Raw genomic sequence first — 18,408 nt, 5'->3', positions numbered from 1 at the left:
TCGTGAAGCGGTATCATCTGCAGCCGACATACACGTAGAGTGGCGCCAGCTAGTTTCCGCAACATCCGTCAGAGGCGCTCAGTGATCCCTGCGCATGCGCCCTGCGGCTGACTGTTCTCCCCTTCTACGTTCGATGCCTTGTCACACATGCGAACCAGCCACTGTATGGCGGGCATGACGTTCGTGCTCTTGTGCAAACGATCGGACAAAAATAAAGATCGATGACGGGAAGTTTACGCAGCTATTACAGAACTTTCTTTTCGTTAACTTTATACTTCAACAGTTAACTTTCTACGTTTGAAATTTAAGTACTGCATAGATTGAATCCCATTACGTTTTAGTAGGTTCCGATGAAGTACGGGGAGGTAATAATTAAACTTTCGCTACTTGAGCCAGTGTAGGCGGGAAACCATTTACCGTATGGGTACTAGAGTCCTGCATGACCGAGTACGCGAGCACAAAATACGAGATGGGGCGAGCACACCCTAACTGGATAGGCTGCCCGCACTAGTTCTCGTGACCGAGCATAGAAGCCGTGACCGAATGCGTAGCACGTAACTTCAAACTCATTACACGAGTCATTATCCGTGTGAGACTGCAGCCAGTACGGGCTTCTCATTTTTGGTGTCTCTCTCTCTCTCTGTAATCATGCAGTGCGAGGAAACCAGTGCAGTAAGACGTAAGATTGAAATCAATGTTTGCACGTTGAAGGGACGGGAAGGTCTAAAAAGCCAAGTACGGAGCATATTTTTGGTGGTTGTAGACGAAAACAGTGCGTCTACTGGGTACGTATCGTGCATAAACTGCTCCACATTATTGTGTTTCCAATCGCGAACCACTCTTTTAAAGAAACACAGTTGCAAGAAACCTCACAAAGATACAGCTCCTTCAGGAATACCGGCAGTAATAAAAAATAGTATTACAGCAAAGTGTGTTGCAATGTGTGCTAAAGATATGAGACCTTTTAATGCTGTTTGCGGTGAAGGTTTCAGAGAACTAGGCCAAGAATTAATACATCTAGGTGCGCATTATGGAAAAGTTAACGTGGCCGATGTCATGCCAGATCCCTCTACTATAAGCAGACATGTCAAAGAACAAGCTGATGCAATACGAAGCAGTATAATGCCTTCTGTTATTGCGGAAGTTATTAATAAAACATGTGCTGCGACAGCTGATATGTGGACTGATTCGCATAATCAGGTGCACTATTTGACGCTTACATTTCATTACATTAACACAGATTGGTCTCTTGTGATCAATGTTTTATTTACAACAAAATTCCCGGACGTTAGGAAGACGGGAGTAAATATTATAAATGAAGGTGCTCTATGAATTTAGCTGTGTAACGTACCCGTTCTTGGAAACGTTACTTTTGTATCAAAAGAGAGAGAGAGAGAGAGAGAGAGAGAGAGGCGTTGGATTTGTACAGTACAGAGCAGCGAGCCGTGGCGAGGCGAAGTGAGACGTCAGCGGTGACCGGTCATGCTCGGTTATCCGCGTGTCCGGAATCCGGACATCAGACATGGGGCGAGTACGTGGCCGAGCCGAGTCGTATGGGGCCGGACACGAGCGGCTCGGTCCCCCCGTCAACAGGCGAGCCGTGACCGGTCAAACATGGAGCGTTGCAGCACTCTAATGGGTACCCAACTTTGGAGAAATGTTCAGATTGTACACTGCAGGATTTCCGATGTTAGTAGTGTTGTGTCATGATTTGCCGTTAGCCCCCGGTACTGTTGCGGCGACGGAGGGTTGAAACACAAACATCAGCTTGTATTGCAGTTACAGTCAGTCATCATGGGTCTGGACAAGATGGGCAGGCATCTGCTCGCAAAACCGTTTCATCAAAACAACAGCGATAGTGGTGCTGATCTTCGCCAGTATTGACCCTTTAAAGCAGCGCTTAACAACTGGCCGGTTTTGAGCGCGAGTACTCGCGTCTGCTCAGGCACTTGCTCGCGAGCAGGTGCAAGGTCGCGGAGTAGGGAAGGAGGGGAGGGAGGGGAAATGCGCGCGCACGTTTGAATAGGGCCGCAGCATGCCTATTGAATTCGCGCCGACTGTGTAACGTTTAAAGTACTACGATCAGCTCCAACAGTCACTTCGCTGGTTAAGAATCATGTCAAGTCGCCGTTGTGTAACCCCAACCATGCTTTCGCAGTTCAACCCCCATTGGGGGGAATTGTATCTGTTTACAGAAAAAGATGGAGTTGCAAAATGTTTAGTATGTCACAAAACGCTGGATTCTTTCAGGAAATTTAATTTGCAGCGACATTATATGTCGTACCACGCGAAAGACTACGGAAGTGGAAAATGTGATGGACCAGATCGTGCACAGGAAGTTATTAAACTGAAAAGGAAGCTATCCGAAGAAGATCTGGACGACGAGGAAAAATCAACTGAGGCAGCTCTCAGAGTGAGCTACAAAATTGCTTTGCTTTTAGCAAAATCCCTGCGCCCCTTCACTGATGGCGATTTAATAAAAGAATGTTTGGTAGCTGCAGCGGAACATTTGTGTCCATCTGAAGTTGAACAGTTTCTGATTGTGCTATCTAACATGACCATTATGTGTCGCATACAGGACATGGCAGACGACGTCCAGAACCAGCTTGCAAATATCTGTAAAGATTTTGCCGGCCGAAGTGGCCGTGCGGTTAAAGGCGCTGCAGTCTGGAACCGCAAGACCGCTACGGTCGCAGGTTCGAATCCTGCCTCGGGCATGGATGTTTGTGATGTCCTTAGGTTAGTTAGGTTTAACTAGTTCTAAGTTCTAGGGGACTAATGACCTCAGCAGTTAAGTCCCATAGTGCTCAGAGCCATTTGAACCATTTTGTAAAGATTTTATGGCGTATTCTCTAGCTCTGGACGAAAGTGTTGATATCACTGGAACAGACAGCTTGCATCACTGGAACAGACAGCTTGCCATATTTATTAGAGGTGTTTATTAGGGTGTTTATTAGAGGTGTTTTATTAGAGATCTTCAGGTGAGGGTGTTTATTAGAGGTGTTTTATTAGAGATCTTCAGGTGAGGGAGGAGCTCCTCGATGTAGTAGTCATGAAGAACACTGCAACTGGAGGCGATATTTTAAGTAGTGTTGAAAATATAGGATTGTCGTGGAATTCTTTAGTTTCAGTGTCTACAGACGGTGCACCAGCGATGACAGGGAAAAAATCAGGTTTCGTTGCGCTGTTGAAGGAGAAAATGCAAAAACTGACCGTGCCGAATGAAATAAGGGGCGTTCACTGTGAGATCCACCAGGAAAACTTATGTGCAAAGAGTATCACTCTAAAAAATGTGATGAGTGTTGTTGTTCGTAGAACCAATTATATAAGGAAGCATGGGCTACAACACAGACAATTTAAAAGCTTTCTTGAGGATGTAGAAAACCAGTATGGTAGCCTGCCTTATTACAGCGAGATCCCCTGGCTTAGTCGTGGCGAATTATTAAATCGATTTTTTTGCCTATTAGATGAGATAAATATGTTCATGGAAATAAATAACATGTGTGTTCCTGAATTGAAAGAGCCTTCATGGAAATGTGATCTCGCGTTCTTAGCAGATTTAACTAGCCATCTGAATGCTTTGAACATTTCACTACAAGGTAAAGATCTGCTAATTACTCATTTCATAAATCGAATACGAGCTTTTAAAATGAAATTGACACTTTGGGTGAGTCAGCTGGAAACAGGAAATCTAGCTCATTTTCCTAAATTACCATCCATGCAAGATGTTCACTAAAACTGTGAACGTTATGCACATAGTTTAGTTGCCCTGAAGGAAGAATTTGATCAACGCTTTCAAGATGTGACAGCACTAGACAGTGATTTTGATCTGTTCTCCTCTCCATATTCAGCGAATATTGAAGAGATGCGTCCTGAGCTGCAACTAGAAATTATTGACCTGCAGTGTGACAGAGAATACAGAGACAAATTTCAGAACAAGAAAAACATTTTGGAATTCTACAGACACTTCCCTCAGCATAGATTTCCTCGTTTGCATAAACTGGCGGCTACAATAATATCAATGTTCAGTTCCACGTATGTTTGTGAACAACTGTTCTCTGCAATGAAATGTAACAAGACGCGCCTGAGAAACGCATTTTCTGATCGAAATTTAAACTGCACGCTGCGCCTACAATGCACAAGAACAATTACTCCGAAGATAAACGCAATTGTAAAGGGCAAAAAGTACAAGATAACCGAGAATCCCACACTTCAGTGACACCTTTTATTGTGTAACAGTTCACAAATTAATACGAATGTAGAGGCACTAAGACTAAGCTAATAAAATTATCTGGCACGTGTACATTCTCCTTTATTTGTTTCATTTGTCGCAGTATAATTCGTGAGTGATATCCCTGCAGGTGGCCGCGGATTTACATTGACTGGTGGCAGCTATTGTGTGCCTCACATGACTCTCCCCACTCTCCGCTCTGGTCCGGTAGTGGGGGTAGCGTGCTCACGCTGCTCCGTGCTCGCGCCTTGCTGCTCACAGCTTGCTCCGCGAGCACGTATGTTGTGAAGCCCTGCTTTAAAGAAATACAGAGAGGTCTTCTTTGCGCACAAGGATTGAAGAACGAGATTCGCAAGTTCGAATTACCTGGCGATTTGGGAAATACTTCTGGGAGGGGTCGACGGCCAATTCTGCTACAAATTGTTGAAGAAGTTATTGCTGCCATGGCTGAGAAGGCTGGACACAATGTGCGATGTTCAAACAATGCACGAATGTGTCACAACGGCTGAACGTTCCATGGTTCTCCGTTCGAAAAGTGATGCGAACAACAGCCAAACGGTGAACAGGCTCTCGCGGATACATAAGGTCGTTACTATGAGCAACGTTTGTAACCTATAACGTAAACATGGTACACAGTTAACAAATATTACCCCCTCAACTAGAAATTAAAATGTTTCTTTCAGTGGTTTATTTGTTATTTTATTTCGTATGTCCTTTCAAACTTTCATTCGTTTTTCGTGGGATCCCACTCAAGTGGCGAAATTTTAATTAAAACCACACTGTACAAGAGCCTTGCACATTTTCTGACGGAAACGAGTATAATAAGACATGAAATATGAAACATAAACAAGAGAAAGCGAGACCCGAAGACACAGCTATATACGTGGTCTGTTTGTTGTTACATAACTACAGCAGTCTTAGCATAGAAATTCAACTCACACACAACTTGTAGCACAGGTTGCCTCTGTTGGTTCTGCGCAACTTCTCAAAGGAAGCCCGTAACAGCAAGTTTAGGCTTGGGTTTCAGCGCCAGACTTTCTGAGTTTATTCCCGGTGATCACATTTTTTTTTCCTGGTGGGTGGGAGAGGTTAAGGTCTGATAAAGCGGAGACCTCAGCGTTGTAGGCCAAAGCTGTTTTAGTAAACAGCGAAATCAAAACGCTGCCTGCTAAAGTCGCGATGAACGTAAAGATAAGTAATCTAGAAGGTGAGTACAACTTGAACAAAACCTTACACAAACAGTTTTAGACCATTTCAACGACTGTAACTCATGGAGTCAGCAGTAGACTTTTTAAATTTGGAGTAATGTCCTTTGCCAATTCCATCGAGTCGTCGTACATGATCCTAAAACGTAAATGCCTGGAAACATGGCTCTTAGTGATTTATTATTAACTTTTTTATTATAACTTGAGTGACTGTTCTAACACTTGCTACAGTTTTATCAAAAATGAATGTGGTAGAAATTAAACAGCTTTCAACTACTGACTGACTCAGTGCAATGTCTCAAGTCTTCACTTGTTGATAAAGCCAGTATATGTTTCCATAGAGTCACACATTCATGCCACACAGCTGAATACAAGCACACATTTATAAAATACAATAATATTAAGTAGGTACTCAATTAAGTTGACTGGGCTACATTTAAATTCAAGCGAATTCACTAAACATCGCTGTTGCTAGGCAAATTTTCCTAACATCTCCTTATAAATGTTTGATGTGTTTTGTATGTACTGAAACTTCGCAACACAGCCTGAGAGTAATTAATTTATTTGAACTGAAGCCGTATGTTAAATAACCGTTTGAAAGTCCCTATTACTGTGTACACAGTTATATATCTGTCGAACGCTGATAAACATGATTTTATTCCTATTGTCTTTGGAATGCAGAGTTGTTTAACTTATATTTTTTAATTTTTCAATACTCAACCCTGTTCTAGTGTGTTTTAAATTGCATATTAGTTGCATATTATTTTGTTCTCGTGCACACGTTCTACTACTGTTTTGAATGTGAATTTGTCGTGATTGCTGGTCGTGGAAGATGATCGATAGGTCTCGGTGGCCATGATCTTTTCGTTGGAACTGGATGCTGACAATATGGCGATATGTTGTCTCGTAAAGCAAACAAATTAGCCGAAATTTTCTATGATACAAAATACTGCTATGTCACACGGTATGGCGATGAGAACTCCTTTAAACACTTTATAAGGGCTATAGGGATGGGATCCAGCGAGCCATGTCGTGAAACACACACAGCTGGTGTAGACAACAATGGGAACTCATGCACCTATTTTAGCTGGCGTGGCATCAGTTTATTTAAAAATTCCACTTTCAAAACTAACATGTGCTATGCCTTCACAATAATGATTCTGATATATCTGCACAGTTCTGAAGTCGTCTCTTCCAGCATAAATGTTCACATTAGAGTCACTTTCTATACAAATGTTCATCAATGACCCACGGTCCATTTACACTTTTCTTCTCTCTGTAAAACTTCTCAATCTATTTTGTCTTCTATTATTCCGTACATTCTCACTTTTTTTAACGAAAGTTGAAACGATTCATGCTCATCCGATGTCTTAGGTTCCTGTTTTCTTTCTTGATAAAATCATTCTGCATAGACCGTAGTTTATTTTTCTTTCGCCCATTCACCTTCTCGTCTTCTGTTCTTGGTCCGCACCTTCAGGGTTGTGATACTGAATATTTTACCCACGCAAAATTCATACTAAAATTTCACTCACACGGCTCACAATGATGCCATGACCATTCTCTGACAAAATCTTCTTTGCTGTCATTGCTAATCTTCCAAGCAAGTTGCTTCATTTGATCTACTTCTCTAAATTTTTTTCTGCTTCTCGTTCGCGCATAAGAGTCAAAACTTAACGCAAAAGGAGCTCCTCCTTCTGGCAATTACAAAAACCGCACTTCTGCAAATGCTACTTCATAAAAAAAAGCAAAATTCACATCTCCTCATCTTTAATGACAAAGAAAATTTCCATCCTTGCGGAGCACAGCACCTCTTTTACATCAGTGTTACATAATATTTACGTTGATTTTACATAAACACAACAAAACAGAGAGCAGGTGTGCCGAGCGGAGACACCTATACAGTGTCTGGATAGGGATGTATACCTGTAGAGAGCCTTTCAGCGCTAATAAAACATGATTAGCACGTAAACATTTATTGTTTGAGATTTACAGTTTAATGTCTCGTCAGCCTCGGCTGACATCTCATGCCGGCGAGATGGTGGAAATCTGCTGACTCTTGTTGATGTCTCGGCTCAGCTAGTCACCAATGCTGCTACTCCAGCAGTTCGGCTGAAGTCTGATAGGTTGTCGTCTGACAGCCCGCAGCGAAAGCCATATAGTGAGAGAGTGCCCCACTGTTTAGAGTGTCGTCGATCCACTGCGGAAGATGACAATGACCGTAATGACGCACCAGGATGTACCACGCTGCTGGAAGTCATGCAGCCAGACGATCCTGTCTTCGCGAGACGCCCTGGCATCTGGAAGTGGTTGCAGTGATGGTCAGGAACAGAGACAGCGGATAGCCTTCTGACCCAGCAGTGACGATGATGATAGCGTGATTAGCACCATTCAGCCTCCCCATTAGCGATGTGGTAGGTGATAACCGACACAATGTCAGGTCATCATTATTGCTATGCAGGAAATCGCAGACAACATGTTCAGAGTAGGGCTGGAATATCTAACATATGGATGGCATTACACCATACTAATCATTGAATTGAGTAATGTTGGTATTAATTCTAATGACCAACTGAATGAGCAGGAGAGTGGGGTATTTATGGAGACTGGTGAGAGGTACTGATGTGAGGCTCTGTTCATTATGGCTGAATGTGACCTATTCCATTACCAATTGTTAGTGGTCCTTGTTATGCTGTGTTTGTTTAACAATTTGTTACAGGCTCTTACCTGCACTGTCAATTCTCTGAAATGTGTTATTGTGTCTGAGGTAATGCTTGTTGATCCACATCACAAGAGCTAATAAATACGTCACTGTCCCTCTCTCTTGGCAGACATTTTGCTGCATGTCTAACTTGTGCTGGGCTATTGTTGCTGATGTAGCAATATGTGCTCTTGTACACAACAGACTTAAAGCATTGAGTGTTTTCTTATGCTGCATAGCTATGTTGAGTGTTTTCTTATGCTGCATAGCTATGCCATCACCGCTCCCTGGTTCACCTGTGGCTATGCTAGTGTGAACTAAAGAAAAATTTAATTTCCTCCAGTTTTCTGCTGATTAGCATAACATCCTCCTCTTCTCCTAGAAATTTGCACTGAATACTTTCTGTATTTGCTGCTTAACTAGTCTGTACACGTTTTATATTTACAATTGTACATTAATCTTAGCTCAATGCCTTTTTTACTTCTTGAACTCAACCATAAGGCTTCTATCTGTGTTAATTGTCTAACTTTCTGGTCTGTTTCCTACTACTAACACACTTTACAGTTTCTATTTTTAATTTTTATCACTAGTATGTCTACCCGAAGGCAGGCCCTAGTCGCACGACTAGTATGTATCCATTCCATGGGTATTTGATGGATCTGGTACGTTTAAGCGGGATATTTTGCGTTTTAAAAGGAAGTGTATTGCACAAAAGAGAACTAGAATCAGGATAACACTTGTTGTGGACACGCTAACAGTTGTTGCTTTTTGCCTGCAGTTAACTGCATCTGGTTAACTGAAATTTTTCCTTTTCTGAGATCATCAGTTCATCTAAAGATTGTAATAGACTGGAATCCAGGGTGTTGTTGAGGAAACTTAGGTTCTGTACAGGCAATACGCATAATGTTTCTGTACTACTCTGGCTGAACATTTGGTAATATTCCCACTACTACAGTTGTTCGGATCTGCTGTGGACATAGGTAAGTAAGCATCTTTTCATTCAGAGACCAGTAACACTTCGTGAGTCTGCACTTGCGCTCATTCATTAAGGTGTCCCACGTAATGGGATATGAATGGATAATAAAACATCGATATCATGCGTTTATCCTTACTGCCAGAAATTGTATGCTGATGTATAAATAAGCTTGGTCAATGTTAAATTCAACAGTAGACATGTGATAAAACAAGGCTACATATTTTTTCCGTTAAAGGTACGATGTGCTGTAACTCTGCGAGGAAGTCTGCCTATGCTTGTTGTAACCGTATCAGAAATTGCAGTGGTGTTAGCAGTGTCACACTCGATTGTACATGGGTGGCGTGATGAATCACTTCATGCAACGTTTCAATTTTGATCCTCACAGTCTCTAAACCGTCCGTTAATGTTCACGACAGCTTCCTACTACCATCCTTTCATCAAGTGCTTTTAGGTGACTTTGCACCTCCTTTAAATAACTATTTAGGCTATCCACGGTGCTCTGCACTTACTGCTCTAATACTGTCGTCAATTTTCGCACTGTTTCGGTAATTTTAAATAGCCCTTGTTCCATGTTTACTGATTGTGTTGCGTGCCAAGCCACTGTTGCTTTTTAACTTTTGCCATCTCTTGTACGATTCTTATTGTGTCATTGAAGCTTGCAGTTTCTTCATTGTCTGCTGTTGCAAACACCAATGTTAATAGCTTTCCACCTGCATCCTATTTTCCTTCCACACTCGTCAAAGTGGAACAACTTCTTTCAGTTGCTGCAATTCAGCGCTTAGATTTTCCTAGGAAAGCTTTAACTCACGATACACGTTTTGTATTACTGCTAATACTGTGGTGTCACCGCCAGACACCACACTTGCTAGGTGGTAGTTTTAAATCGGCCGCGGTCCATTAGTACATGTCGGACCCGCGTGTCGCCATTGTGTGATCGCAGACCTAGCGCCACCACAAGGCAGGTCTCGAGATACGGACTAGCACTTGCCCCAGTTGTACGGACGACGTAGCTAGCGATGCACACTGACGAAGCCTCGCTCATTTGCAGAGCAGATAGTTAGAATAGCCTTCAGCTAAGTCAATGGCTACGACCTAGCAAGGCGCCATTAGTAACATTGCATGTATCTAAAGAGTCTCACTTGTATCGCCACAATCTCCAGATGTACCAAAAGGATGGATTAAAGTTAAGTATTCCAGAAGCTACGTACTTTTCTTTATAGCATTCATTACGTATCCTGTTTCAGACCTCACGCCATCCTGCTTTAGCTTAGCGTGTGCCTTTCGGCTACTTCCGTGGCGTGGCTGTCTTGCTACGCCACAACAAATACTCCTTTCTTTGCCTCTTTGTAACTCTATGAACATGTTCAGCCTTCGTTCCTCACCTCCCAAATGTTGAATGTCAACTTAATTGTCCATCCATGATTTTTGAATACTGCATCTGGCTGTCTTGAGAACAAAATCCCAGTGTTCACAGGCCGATTCCCAATCGCTCCTCGTCTGCAAAAGCGTAAGAGTATCATGTCCCTCATAATCCTTCTGGTTATCATCAGTGGTATAGCACCTAATAGAAAAGGAATTACCACCAATCCCCTCCCTCCTTCTGATCACTGTATATCTAGAGTATCAAACATAAGCAAGTGAGCCGGCCGGAGTGGCCGAGCGGTTCTAGGCGCTTCAGTCTGGAACCGCGCGACCGCTACGGTCTCAGGTTCGAATCCTGCCTCAGCCATGGATCTGTGTGATGTTCTTAGGTTAGTTAGGTTTAAGTAGTTCTAAGTTCTAGGGGACTGATGACCTCAGATGTTAAAAAAAAGTCCCATAGTGCTCAGAGCCATTTGAACCATTTTTTTGGACATCCGTGAGTAGCTTTACTTTAATCAACGCTAGCCGGAACACGGATAGAACTAGGGAGAACAATCTATCTCCACATCTGCAAGAATTTGTATACAAATAACATTGAATACTTTCAGGTCGCGACTGCTTCAGCCTTACATTCCGTTCTCTATTTAATCTTGTGACTGCCTTTAAGGTGTCATCTTGTATCACACCAGGAAATGATCCTGAACATGAGACACTTCAACGGTGGTGGAGGAGTAACGAAACTCTATATAGTACGTGACCAAGGGGTAGTAGGCGTTGGCTGGCGGATAGAATAGCAGCGCAGCTCTCCCCCACAACGGCGCTCAACACTTCACCGGCCACCCACCAACGTAACGTATACCGAACAACACCGACCCAGAAGCTTCCTACAATAGCAGCAGCTTGAGGCAGATCTGCTGATATAGCAGCGACAAAAAAAGCCAGCTGAGAAGCATCGAGCGATGGGGAACGCAAAGCCAGTCACCCTGGCTCCTACTTTCCCTACGTTCTTACATGGTTCCAAGTGATTTTCGTCTATTAAGTGTGCAATTGGCCCATCCTTGCAGATTCCAGCTTGGGTCGGATTCTCACATTAGCACGACAGAAAATTCGATGCTCATACGTACGACAAGCGAACGATCGACCGTTCGCGGAGACAGTAGAAGACCGGTCAAATAAACTGCTCAATGGGGACTTGAATCTTAGGAGGGTCGGTGTACTTACAGAGCTGTTTACACATCAGGTATATGAGCAATCTCTTTGTCTGTGATGGTGAACTAGTCAGTTCAAATTGCTGAGGTTTTCTGTGGGGTGAGCTCGTAGAAAAGGCGAGGCGTTTTGATGCCTTTCATTCCTGTAATCTTCCACCGACATGGGGACGGAATTTATTGTGACCATTGACGGGTTCCGAGCAAAATCTCCGCCCCAGTTTACGATGTTAACGTTGTTCCTAATTTCGTTGACTTCATCGCAGAATCCTCTGCCCCTGCACAGCTTCCTACTCCGTTCAGAATACATCATACGACCGAGGGTGGTGTACCGGGCATATTCCAAGCAATGCGGTAGGAGGCAGCGGGAGTCCACCTGTCCTGACACAGTTTGCACTCTTACCGATTCGTAGACACCTAAAGCGACAATCTCAATTTGTGCTTCTTTCCTGTTTCCTTTATTGAGAACAGCTATGATAACTGTCGTGTGCGTACTGTAAGACCTTCCGTACACACACCATCAGATTATTAGACCTGTCGCTCTATAGGCGAGTGTCAGAAATATGTCTCGTGGTCTTATTGTGGCGTGTTTATCTTCTGCCGTTAGGTCAGACGACAGAAATGCCACTTGCACGCTTAGAGTAGGAGATTGACGGTGACTAACTTTAAACAGAACATTTATTAAAATAGTAACAAGCATAGATTTACTTAACTTGGTTCTGGATGCTATTTACAATTGACAATCTGAAGTTCCCTTGGTATTGGTACGTTAATCTTATTCTCGCATATCTCTGATACTTGACAAAAGTGTCTATACATTTATCTTCACGGCTCTGCACAGGAATATGGTAATCTTATTAGGCTCAGACTGAAACTTGACTATAGACTGGTACGGACAAATGCAGACTGGTACAGACTAATGCAGACTGACTAATCGGAGGTCTGTACACTCGTTATAATACCTCGCGCGTTCATGTATCACTGCGCGGGTGTGATCCGCGAGGAGAAAATGTTCTACCTTAGCAGCAATCTCATTGGCTGCGTTACATATTAATAAAGGCCATCTCGTAGTGCGGAGACGGACGAGCGCTGCGCCTGCGCTGTTGTGCTTAGCGGGGCGCGCTCTAGTGGGAAAGTTGTGTACGCGCTGACTACCCGGAACTAAGTACACAACAATAACATCCTTCTTCCAATCAGCCGGTGTGTTTCTTCCCTTCCGCACCATCTCCATCATACAGCGTAACCGCTACTTTCGACTTCTCCTGTTGCCTTCATAATCTAACAATCACTTCATTAAATTCCATCGCATTTCACCATTCTATTTTCTTTACCACTTTAATTCCCTTCTTCACTTCTGTCTACAAGTAAATATTCTTCTCGTTCCTTCTCTTCGGTTTCATCAGAAAGTGATGCCCCGTCGGTTGCAGCGCTACACAGCTGTATTACTCCAGGTTGGAATGCTGCTTTTAGAACGTCCGAAGGTGAATGTAATAGTAATCACCTTATGTTTACTTAAAACTGTACCTACCAGTTTCACTGACATTGCAGTAATGTTGACAGTGGAAGTGTTACCTAAACTATGGAAAAGTTTTAAATTTTTCTGGGCCTGCAGCGTTGTACACGTCTTGAAAGGACGTTATCTGTACATTAAGCTATAACGCCCCCTCCTCCCCCCCCCCCCCCATGAATCATGGACCTTGCCGTTGGTGGGGAGGCTTGTGTGCCTCAGCGATACAGATGGCCGTACCGTAGGTGCAACCACAACGGAGGGGTATCTGTTGAGAGGCCAGACAAACGTGTGATTCCTGAAGAGGGGCGGCAGCCTTTTCAGTAGTTGCAGGGGCAACAGTCTAGATGATTGACTGATCTGGCCTTGTAACACTAACCAAAACGGCCTTGCTGTTGTACTGCGAACGGCTGAAAGCTAGGGTAAACAACAGCCGTAATTTTTTCCGAGGGCATGCAGCTTTACTGTATGGTTAAATGATGATGGCGTCCTCTTGGGTAAAATATTCCGGAGGTAAAATAGTCCCCCATTCGGATCTCCGGGCGGGGTCTACTCAAGAGGATGTCGTTATCAGGAGAAAGAAAACTGGCGTTCTACGGATCGGAGCGTGGAATGTCAGATCCCTTAATCGGGTAGGTAGGTTAGAAAATTTAAAAAGGGAAATGGATAGGTTGAAGTTGGATATAGTGGAAATTAGTGAAGTTCGGTGGCAGGTGGAACAAGATTGGTTCAAATGGCTCTGAGCACTATGGGACTCAACATCTATGGTCATCAGTCCCCTAGAACTTAGAACTACTTAAACCTAACTAACCTAAGGACATCACACACATCCATGCCCGAGGCAGGATTCGAACCTGCGACCGTAGCAGTCGCGCGGCTCCGGACTGAGCGCCTAGAACCGCTAGACCACCGCGGCCGGCGTGGAACAAGACTTCTGGTCAGGTGAATACAGGGTTATAAATACAAAATCAAATAGGGGTAATGCACGAGTAGGTTTAATAATGAATAAAAAAATAGGAGTGCGGGTAAGCTACTACCAACAGCATAGTGAACGCATTATTGTGGCCAAGATAGACACGAAGCCCATGCCTACTACAGTAGTACAAGTTTATATGCCAACTAGCTCTGCAGATGACGAAGAAATTGAAGAAATGTATGATGAGATAAAAGAAATTATTCAGGTAGTGAAGGGAGACGAAAATTTAATAGTCATGCGTGACTGGAATTCGACAGTAGGAAAAGGGAGAGAAGGAAACATAGTAGGTGAATATGGATTGGGGCTAAGAAATGAATGAGGAAGCCGTCTGGTAGAATTTTGCACAGAGCATAACTTAATCATAGCTAACACTTGGTTCAAGAATCATAAAACAAGGTTGTATACATGGAAGAATCCTGGAGATACTAAAAGGTATCAGATAGATTATATAATGGTAAGATAGAGATTTACGAACCAGGTTTTAAATTGTAGGACATTTCCAGGGGCAGATGTGGACTCTAACCACAATCTACTGTAGATTAAAACTGAAGAAATTGCAAAAAGGTGGGCATTTAAGGAGATGGGACCTGGATAAACTGACTAAACCAGAGGTTGTACAGAGTTTCAGGGACAGCATAAGGGAACAATTGACAGGAATGGGGGAAAGAAATACAGTAGAAGACGAATGGGTAGCTCTGAGGGTTGAAGTAGGGAAGGCAGCAGATGATCAAGTAGGTAAAAAGACGAGGGCTAGTAGAAATCCTTGGGTAACAGAAGAAATATTGAATTTAATTGATGAAAGGAGAAAATATAAAAAAGCAGTAAATGAAGCAGGCAAAAAGGAATACAAACGTCTCAAAAATGAGATCGACAGGAAGTGCAAAATGGCTAAGCAGGCATGGCCAGAGGACAAATGTAAGGATGTAGAGGCTTATCTCACTAGGGGTAAGATAGATACAGCCTACAGGAAAATTAAAGAGATCTTTGTAGAAAAGAGAGCCACTTGTATGAATATCAAGAGCTCAGATGGAAACCCAGTTCTAAACAAAGAAGGGAAACCAGGAAGGTGGAAGGAGTATATAGAGGGTCTATACAAGGGCGATATAATTGAGGACAATATTATGGAAATGGAAGAGGATGTAGATGAAGATGAAATGGGAGATACGATACTGCGTGAAGAGTTTGACAGAGCACTGAAAGACCTGAGTCGAAACAAGGCCCCGGGAGTAGACAACATTCCATTAGAACTACCGACGGCCTTGGGAGAGCCAGTCCTGACAAAACTCTACCATCTGGTGAGCAAGATGTACGAGACAGGCGAAATACCCTCAGACTTCAAGAACAATATAATAATTCCAATCCCAAAGAAAGCAGGTGTTGACAGATGTGAAAATTACCGACCTATCAGTTTAATAAGTCACAGCTGCAAAATACTAACGCGAATTATTTACACACGAATGAAAAAACTGGCAGAAGCCGACCTCGGGGAAGATCAGTTTGGATTCCGTAGAAATGTTGGAACACGTGAGGCAATACTGACCTTACGACGTATCTTAGAAGAAAGATTAAGGAAAGGCAAACCTACATTTCTAGCATTTGTAGACTTAGAGAAAGCTTTTGACAATGTTGACTGGAATACTCTCTTTCAAATTCTAAATGTGGCAAGGGTAAAATACAGGGAGCGAAAGGCTATTTACAATTTGTACAGAAACCAGATGGCAGTTATAAGAGTCGAGGGGCATGAAAGGGAAGCAGTGGTTGGGAAGGGAGTGAGACAGGGTTGTAGCCTCTCCCCGATGTTATTCAATCTGCATATTGAGCAAGCAGTAAAGGAAACAAAAGAAAAATGTGGAGTAGGTATTAAAATCCAGGGAGAAGAAATAAAAACTTTGAGGTTCGCCGATAACATTGTAATTCTGTCAGAGACAGCAAAGGACTTGGATGAGCAGTTGAACGGAATGGACAGTGTCTTGAAAGGAGGATATAAGATGAACATCAACAAAAGCAAAACGAGGATAATGGAATGTAGTCAAATTAAGTCGGGTGCTGCTGAGGGAATTAGATTAGGAAATGAGACACTTAAAGTAGTAAAGGAGTTTTGCTATTTGGGGAGCAAAATAACTGATGATGGTCGAAGTAGAGAGGATATAAAATGTAGACTGGCAATGGCAAGGAAAGCATTTCTGAAGAAGAGAAATTTGTTAACATCGAGTAAGAGATTTAAATGTCAGGAAGTCGTTTCTGAAAGTATTTGTGTGGAGCGTAGCCATGTATGGAAGTGAAACATGGACGATAACTAGTTTGGACAAGAAGAGAATAGTAGCTTTCGAAATGTGGTGCTACAGAAGAATGCTGAAGATTAGATGGGTAGACCACGTAACTGATGAGGAGGTATTGAACAGAATTGGGGAGAAGAGAAGTTTGTGGCACAACTTGACTAGAAGAAGGGATCGGTTGGTAGGACATGTCCTGAGGGATCAAGGGATCACAAATTTAGCATTGGAGGGCATCGTAGAGGGTAAAAATCGTAGAGGGAGACCAAGAGAGGAATACACTAAGCAGATTCAGAAGGATGTAGGTTGCAGTAGGTACTGGGAGATGAAAAAGCTTGCACAGGATAGAGTAGCATGGAGAGCTGCATCAAACCAGTCTCAGGACTGAAGACCACAAGAACAACAACAATAAGCCAAAACGCTGCTATATGTAGCAGTTGTTATTATTGTGACTTTATTTTCATTGGCTATTGGCCTATTTCGGCTCAAAGGCCATTTTCAAGCACTCTGCAACATATAGTACGGTATTTAGATCATATATCTGTGAGTTTAGGTAACACTTCCACTGTCAACATTATTGCAATGTCAATGAAACTTGCAGGTACAGTTTTAAATAAACTGAAGACTATTAGTATTGCATTCACGATCGGACGTTCTAAAAGCAGCATTCCATCCAGGAGTATTACAGCTGTATGGCGCTGCAACCGACGGGGCATCACTTTCTGATGAAACTGAAGAACTAATTGTAATGACTACGGAATATTCTATATAGGCCAAACAGGGAGATATTTCCGAATTAGATATCGAGAACATACCAGAAACATTGACACAAACCCATCTACATTATTTAACCATGTAAAAACTGAAAATCACAACATAGACCAGATTGAAAATTCGATGTAAATTCTCCACATAACACCAAAAGGCCCAATATTGAACTTTCTGGAAGAGCTGGAAATCTATATACACACCCACAAATATCAAGAAAAATTTTAAACTAACAAACCAATTGAAAACATAAAAACTATTTTGATAATTTTATTGAAGTTATTGACCACGGATAATTTCATAAAACGAACACCAATATACAGCTGCAAAGATTTTATTATCACACAATTCCATAGATTTATAAAAACAAATTTGTAAACAAGTAACATCGGTGACATAACTCGAAGCTGAAACTTCCTGGCAGATTAAAACTGTGTGCCGGGCCGAGACTCGAACTCGGGACCTTTGCCTTTCGCTGGCAAGTGCTCTACCAACTTTATTTGTTTTTTTTTCTTTTTTTGCGCCTTAGAGCCCTTTTTTTTGAAAAGTTATTTTTTATGGTTTAATTAGCATGACGATATGTTCAAAACCTACAATAATTAAAATAACAAAATGCGTACGTAACACAAATGGGCATTTTTTTAAAATAACCAGCTATCCCAGCCACTGTTTTTAACAAAAATGAAAAAAGGGAAAAAGGATTTTGAAAGGTTTGTTTTTCTGCTTCTTTTAATTTTTATTTTATTTTATTTTTATACAAATGGATGGAAGGAAGGCCGTTCCTCTTCGGCTACATAAACAGAATAATAGGAAGTCGTCCCGTTACGACAAAGGATGCTCCATGCTATAGCCCGCTGCGAATTTTTCGATGACTGTCATCTCGTTGCTGTGTTGTTTCCGTTGTTTGTTCAATCTCATAAAAAAAGGAACTGGGAAGACGTGCTATGGTTATCTCATGTCATCGATAATCCAGCTGCGAGGCGGATTATGGAATGCACTCCAAAGAAAATGAGAAAAATATTGGCTATATTTAGGGTTCTTGACGATCGCACAATGTCGTTCGTTGAGGTAATACCAAAAATTGGGTACCGTCTTTTCGCCATTACCGAATAGGTAGTGAACAGCGTGGCCGCTGATCCACGTCACAGAGTGCGTTTTTGCTCTTGGGAAATAAATCTTATCGGGGAAAAGAAGTGATCGGGTAGTT

The sequence above is a fragment of the Schistocerca serialis genome, chromosome 2 (assembly GCF_023864345.2).
Source record: "Schistocerca serialis cubense isolate TAMUIC-IGC-003099 chromosome 2, iqSchSeri2.2, whole genome shotgun sequence".
Lineage (NCBI taxonomy): Eukaryota > Metazoa > Arthropoda > Insecta > Orthoptera > Acrididae > Schistocerca > Schistocerca serialis.
This window is presented reverse-complemented; position numbering follows the sequence as displayed.